The following is a 7,500-nucleotide window of genomic DNA, read 5'->3' as shown; positions in this document are numbered from 1 at the left end:
GGAAGGAGAAAGACAGAAGGACAGGGAGAGAGAATAGAAGGAAGGGGAGGAGAGTGGAAGGGATAAGGAGGTTGAAGTAGGGAAGATGGAGGAGACGGAGAGAAGAGAGGAACTGATGAAAGGAGGGAGAGGAAGGGAAGGAATGAGGGAGAGAGGGAAACAAGAAAGGAAGGGACGAACAGAGGCAAGGAGACGAAAGTGAGGGTTAAAGGGAGGAGGGGGGGAGGGGGAGGGGGAGGGGAGGGAGATCGAGTGGGAGAGAAAAGAGGGGCAGATGGAGGGAGGGACAGAGGAATGCAGGGAAGGAGGGTGAGGGGGAGTTAGAGTGGGAGGAATAAATGGAAGGAGAGGGAGGCGGGAGGAGAGAATAGGTGGGGGAGGGGGGAGACTTCGCTGGGATCAGGATTTACGGACAAACAGCAAATCTCTTGGATAAATTTTGGCGAAAAGTTCACGGGATGGTTGCCCGTACTTTTCGTTGCTGAAGGTGTTGTGAATTCTCCTGCGGTTGTGCTTGTTATTTCGTTGTTGTTGTTGTTGTTGCGGATATCCTTGTTTTGATTACCTTAGTAGTTGTTATTTTGTCGTTGTCGTTGTTGTTTCAATGCAGTTAATAGTTCTGGCATTGTATTAGAGACTTTTTTCTTGTTTTTGCTGTTGGAGCTGTTATTATTTTGACGACGCCTCTGATGCCAAAATTCGGTATATCATCTCCCCCTTCCTTTCTCCCGTGACATCGCATTTATTATTATTTTTATCGTAATCTTTATTCTCTCTCTGCGACAGAAATTTTATGGAATCGCAAACAGTTCCACAATGGACGCTCTCATGACACGCAAAAATGTCTTTAAAGTTTAGATAAAAAGTAAGATATATTTAGCATGACTCACGAATTCGGGGACGAATCTTAAAACAAATGAAAAAGAAAACGATGATGATAATAATAAAATAACTGTTGAATGAAAACAATGAAATGTAGAATGAATATAACAAGATAAATGTCGACAGAAAATAATGAAATACATGTAAAATTATAAGAACGAAATAAGATACAGTAATAGAATAATTGAAAAGAAGGATAACGAAGGTAATAAATGAAGAAACAAATGAGCTGAAAACCTCGAGAATCCATTTTTGTCGAGAGAAAAGACGAGGCTCCTTTTGTCCACAAATGATGCCAATTATGGAAAAGAAGTCGAATATTTGAATTTTTATTGTGTTCTCATAACGATTATTATTACTACTACGGCTAGTTTTGTTGGTGGTGATCATGGGTGTTGATACATTTGTTTTATTTACTGATACTGTTATTTTTGTTGTTATGCATTTTGTTATTCCAGTTCTTCGTATCATTGTGGATAATATTTTGTTTATTGTTTGTATCATTATTATTATTTCTACTGCTGTTGTTATCATCAATAGTAGTAGTAGCAACATAATTTTTTTATGTGATGGACGCAAGTGAAGCGCCGGGAGAAGGTCTGTGGCCGTAATCCGGTGCTGGGACCCGTAACGTGCATGGCCTGCCTGACCTACATGACGTTTTGCATGTTGTCACTGCATAACTTAAAAGCACGAGAGAAATGAGAGGCTAAAATAAATCAGTTCCGGAGGTGCATGGCCGATATCCGTGTTCTTGATCTTGAGACTCATGGTTGGAGATGGCTCATGACGTATGGCCGAAGTGCATGCCATGAGGCGGATGGGGGAAATGAGAGCGATTGCTGGGAAGTAAAAAGGAAAGACAGATAACGAGAGTCTACGGAGAGGAATGAGCGCTTTGGGAGTAATGAGGGAAATGCATCCAGGCGGTGCATGGCATGGGGAAATGCGTCTAATTAGGGAAACGAGGGAGATGGCGCCGCCAGAGCAGGGAGCCAGTTGCGCAAAGCAAGGACGCCGAGCGGACGTCAGGCCCTGAGGCCGAGCGGACGCCATAGGAGAAATGTTCGTCGGCCGGGCCTCTCGCCTCTCGCCTCTCGCCTCTCGCCTCTCGCCTCACGCCTCTCGCGTGCTCTCATGAGCATGCATGGCTCAGAATTAGCCGTCTCAAAGATGAAAAAGCAGTCGTGTGTGTTTGTCAGTGCGCATTGACACGCTGCTGACGGCCCAAGCTAAGCAGCGGGTAAGAGCGGCGTGGACAAAGCCGGAGTGATGAACAGGAGGGTGAAATATGATTATACTTGTGGAGAGAATTGATTTAATGGAGGCTAAGCTTGGCTTTGTTTTGTCTAGCATGTGATTTTTATGGGATTAGTAAGTTATTTTTGTCATATTTGGTAAATGAATAGAATACAAGCACATATGCATATCCATGCAAGTTATTGTTCTCTATATTTTGTAAATACTGACAACACGCGCGCGCGCTCACACACACACACACACACACACACACACACACACACACACACACACACACACACACACACACACACACACACACACACACACACACACACACACTTACTTACGTACGTACGTACGAACATAGAAACACGCACACACTACCCGAATGACCCGAAAGGTCAGTCATGACTTCGCTCCTCGCACGCACCCGGACACACTTGCACTTGCGATTCAGCTGTCCCTCCAACACCCTAACCCATTTAACACTGCTTCTAACACTTCATAATGAGGACTAAGTTTCAGCATGAAGCACTAAGTTTTCCCATGCAGCATCCTATGCCGAACGACATCCTCAAGCATAAGACATCCGTTTCGAGGTTCGCTTTCCTGTAACAATTCTCTAATGACTTATTCTCCCTAACTATATGATTTCGTCTACGACACATTTACCCTGACGAATGACACTAGTTTATTTATAACTTCCTCAGTCAGGCCACCTGTGACATCTTTACATTCACAATTTCACCCTTGCTCTAACATCCTTGCGGACATATAACACCTTTTGCTTCTGTCACCCCATTCTTTAAAGCGCATGCTTCCGATATTCTCGCTCTAACGACAGTGTCACATGATGCTGTCACACTCATGGTGCTGTCACATGTGCAACGATCTCATTCTGAACCACACGATTAGCTTACCTTCACCCCCACCCTCGCCTTACCCTCACCTTCACCCTGTCCTATGTACACACAGCCCACTCAGCGCACACCGATTCCCGTGTGTGCATAAACAAGCTTGCGGTTCGCCGTGCGAGGGCTCCAGCGGCTCTCGGTCAGCTTCCTCTACACCTGCACGACACCTGTGCATACCTCACGCCGACACCTGCGACAGCGGAGGCGGAGTGGAAACACTTGATTCACTGGAGGTTTAATTCTGACTGATATCAGGGACTGATTATTTTGATTGATGTGGAACTGACACGAATGGGAAGGAATAGGGAGATGAGTGAGGAAAAGGCAAACGAGAGGTAGGAAAGAGAGGAAGAGAAAAAATTAGGGAGAGAGATGGATAGGTACATATGAACAGACAAGAAAAAAACGAGGAACATTTTTTAAAAAGTAGATCCAGAGTGGGAGAAGCAATTTGAAAAAAATAGGACTGGAAGGGGAACAGGCAGAGACACAGACAGACGGATAGACAGACCCCTGCTTAGAATAGAGTATAATTATAAGCACATCACGATGAATATATTAATGATACTGTTGACGGGGATAATTGCAGTGGTGTCGCGTGTGGAACAGCAGCCTGACTCGGCTGCAAACAGACTGTAATCTACTTTGCCCAAGACGTGACGGCATTCAGTGTTATTTGAATTTAGTCTGAATTTGGCTGTTATTGCAGACAAGATATTCTGTATAGGGAGCGGGAGAGGATGTCGTACCTGGAGATTGTGACTGAATTCCGTGATTTTTTCCACCTTTTTAAGCAGTATTTGCTTTCGAAAAGCCTTTCCCGGGATGGGGAATGTCTGAGCACCACGCGGTTGCGCTAAGGCCTTTGTAGAACAGCTGGTCGTCATGTAATCTCTTGGCCTGGGACCCGAACCTAATTTCAGGTTACGATCTCGATATGGCTTTTTTGCTTGTGCGATAAACAACGTTTCTTTTTGTGAAATTATACACCCACGGTGGGGGATGATTTTGTGGTGCCGTGTGAAGGCTTTTAAAGTGTGCTTTCTACCCTTTCTCTCTCCGTCCCTCCCTCCTTCCTTTCTCTCCATACTTTCTCTCCCTCCCTCCCTCCTTCCTTTCTCTCCCTACTTTCTCTCCCTCCCTCATGTGATTATAGTGAAAAATCATAATTGATATTAATAATCCATGAAGACAAAGAAAACATGATAACCAAGCCTTCCGCATGCGAGCCCCTCTGCCCCTGATCCGCGTCCGCTCGCAGCCGTGGAGAAGCGCTTCCCTTGGGCCCGCAGTTGTTCGTGCAATCCGCCCCTTTGATCGTTCGCTCCCATCAGCTCTTCTTTCTGCTCTCCCCCCTCCCCCTGGCGTGGGCGGCGAAGGAAGAGCATAGAGGACCTGATGGAGTTGGCGCTATTTTAAGCGAGCGAGGGCGAGGGCCTCCTTGTGATGTCTTGAGGACATGTAAATAAGGAGGTGTTTATCATGTCAACGACGCCGTCCTTTGTTGTCTGGCCGAAGGTAAGTTGTTGGCAATATCATGGGGAGGCGGCGGCGGCGGCGTGCCCAGGCTCTGGAGAGGACGCGGCACTGGTAATATCGTGCGAAGTGACGCTTAAGTGCAACGCTCGCCGCGGATGCATTTCTTGTCCCGTGAGAAACGGCGCTGTTATAGATAAGTATCGCCATCGTTCTTATTTTTGCCTCCCTTTGTCAAAGGCGCGAAAGGGTTGGATCGGCGAGGGATGTATTGCAAGCAGGTACGTTTCCTGCTTTACGACGCTGTTTTCGTGTGCGCAGAATGCTGAGTATTTTTCAGGCCTCGCGTAACGACCGCGTTTTAAATTACGGGAGCATAATGCGTTACAAGTCTTTATATTTTGTTGCGTCGTAATTTGTAGTGTAGGCTGATTGTTATGGACTTTCCGGCGTTGTTTTCCAACGATGTGTCCATGTGTGTAGGTATGAAAGTTGTTTACGCAGTTTTTGTGTCAATGCTGCTATGTAGGCTTCTAGCATAAACCGTAAACTGCGACATTTACGTTGTTCCAAATTTCGGAAACAAAATGGTTTAAAGACGACGAATTCTTAAAATTCTTTGGAATATGATGTGACATAAGCGTTATAGTGATACTTTCACAATTACAGGTGCAGATTGTTCCAATCAGTGGCAGGACATTGATTTCCGTCTGCACCCAAGCCTCGATTGTGATGAATCCGCTCGCTGTGTCGCAGTATTTTGGCGTGTTCGGCCGCGACGCGTCAGTGCCAAGGGCCTCTCAGTACCTTTGCTATGCGGATGATACCTTTTATGGCCACTTAAAGCGCAGGATTCAGCGACGGGGGCGTGGGAGATAGCCTAGTTTCTCTGTTCCTTCCGTTCTGCCTCTTTCTCTCTGGGAGATTTCCGTTTTCTTCGAACGCAATTCCTGTGAATGAAAGACGCTATGAATTATCAGACTTTTTAACGCCCGAGGCAAAACGCCCAGACGTAATCTCGTTATATTCGTTAAGAGTCGGATAAAAAAGTTTGTTTATGACCTAACTTGCGTATCCTTGCAGGTTTATCCAAAACATTTGTGCATATTGGCAAAGTTCTTTCAATTAGATGAATATTGATTGACCATATATTTTTTTCAACGCCATATACTTACAAGAGTCACATTACGTTTATTTATAACTCGCAGTTCTAGACTCCGAATTTTTCGTTCTCTCATTTTTATTTATTCATTCATTTTCTATTTTTAATCTTTGCTCTTGTTGTTCGAACGCTGTAAAGGCAACTCGGTCTTCAATTAAGGAAGGATGGTAATGAGCCGTGAACTGCAGGAGTGTAATTAAGTTCTACAGTCACTCTTAAAGATGTTTAATTTTTCAGGAGGGAAGAAAGGGAGGAGGGAAGAAAGGGAAATTGAAAAGTACAGGGGGAACATTACGGATGGAGGGAGAGAGAGGGGGGGGAGAAAAATTGAAAGATAGAGAGAGAGGGAGGGGTAAATCAGAGAAACAGAGAGAGGGGGCGAAACAGAAAGTGTGTGAGACGGAAGGGCTAGGTAGAAAGTGAACGAGAGAGGAAGGGAGAAAATAAGTGAGTGAGAATGTGGTGAGAAAGAGAAGGGGGGGGGGATAGAGAGGGAGAAGGAGGTAGAAAGAAAGAAGGAGTGAATGAGTGAGTTAGAGAGAGGGAAAGGGGAAGAAAATATGAAGAAAAGCAGGCAGGCAGAGGTAAGCAAGGAGATATATACTGTATAGAGGTAGAGTGTGTAGGGAAAAGAGAGAATGGAGAAAGGGGGGGGGGGTGACGCAGAGACTTCACGCATCTTACTCAGTGTTATTATTCGTCGGGTAATTAACTTTCAGAATGAGGGATGCGATGGTAGCTTGTAGTACCTGATTTTAGAAACCGTAACAGTTGTTGAGGTTGTGATGATGACAGCGATAATGGCAGTTATGTTTAATGATAGAATATTTCTAGTAATCATATTTTTACTAATAATTTATTACTAGTATTATAAACAGTGGCAATAACATAGATCAAGCTAATTCTGATGATGATGATTGTAATGATAATGGCAGCAGTAGTAACACTGATTAATGTTCTGAGTTCAGTGGTTATTAAGTGGTTCATTTTCACTCCAAATAGCAGAATGATAGAGTTTCTTACGTGTTTCTGTCTGCGGCAGATTATTGTAGTTGAACTTTTTAAAATGAAAATGGGCGACATAACCCGTAGAGTTTTGCACGCATGCCTTCCATGGCCCTTTTCGGGATATTGTCTTAAACTCTACTTCTCGAGGCACAGCCACCTCGCGCAGCTTCTGTGTCTCACAAAGGCGACTGGAACTAGTCACTCGTCCAGCCTTCGTCATCCTTCGTCAGCTTTCGTTATCCTTCGTCAGCTTTCGTCAGTCTTCGCTAGCGTCGGTAGCCAAGCAACCGAGGGGGAATAAACATTAAACAGCTGCTCCACTCATTCATTTACGGCGATTAATCAGAATGTTAATGAGTGTGCCTCGTCGGGAGACCGATGAATATTTAGATTTTCACTCGTAATTGTCCTCATTATGATGGCTTCACGCTGTGCCTCGCCGTGCATTTCGCTGCGTGGTTTGCGTCCTTAGTTTGTTTGTGTTGTCGTTTGTGTTTGTGTTTATTTATTAATTTATGTGTTGGGTCACTTGGATATCCACTCCTTATTTTGCATATTCATTTGCTTTCTCTTCAGCGAAGCTAGTGTGTATATATATATGAATTTCTTTTTTGACAGTTACACATTCTGTCCTTACTATGGTATATTTCGGTTCTCGAATTCTCGCTTTTCATGGTGGCACTGATTTGGCTCCTTGGCTTTGCATGCCAAATTATTTTTAATTAAGAATCTTAGTCTAAGTCCTTTGGTACACATATCAGATATGCACACACGTATACACGCTCTCTCTCTCTCTCTCTCTCTCTCTCTCTCTCT

Source organism: Penaeus monodon, chromosome 41, assembly GCF_015228065.2.
Source record: "Penaeus monodon isolate SGIC_2016 chromosome 41, NSTDA_Pmon_1, whole genome shotgun sequence".
In the NCBI taxonomy this organism is placed as follows: Eukaryota; Metazoa; Arthropoda; class Malacostraca; order Decapoda; family Penaeidae; genus Penaeus; species Penaeus monodon.
The sequence above is the reverse complement of the archived record's forward strand: the minus strand, read 5'-3'. Positions refer to the sequence as shown.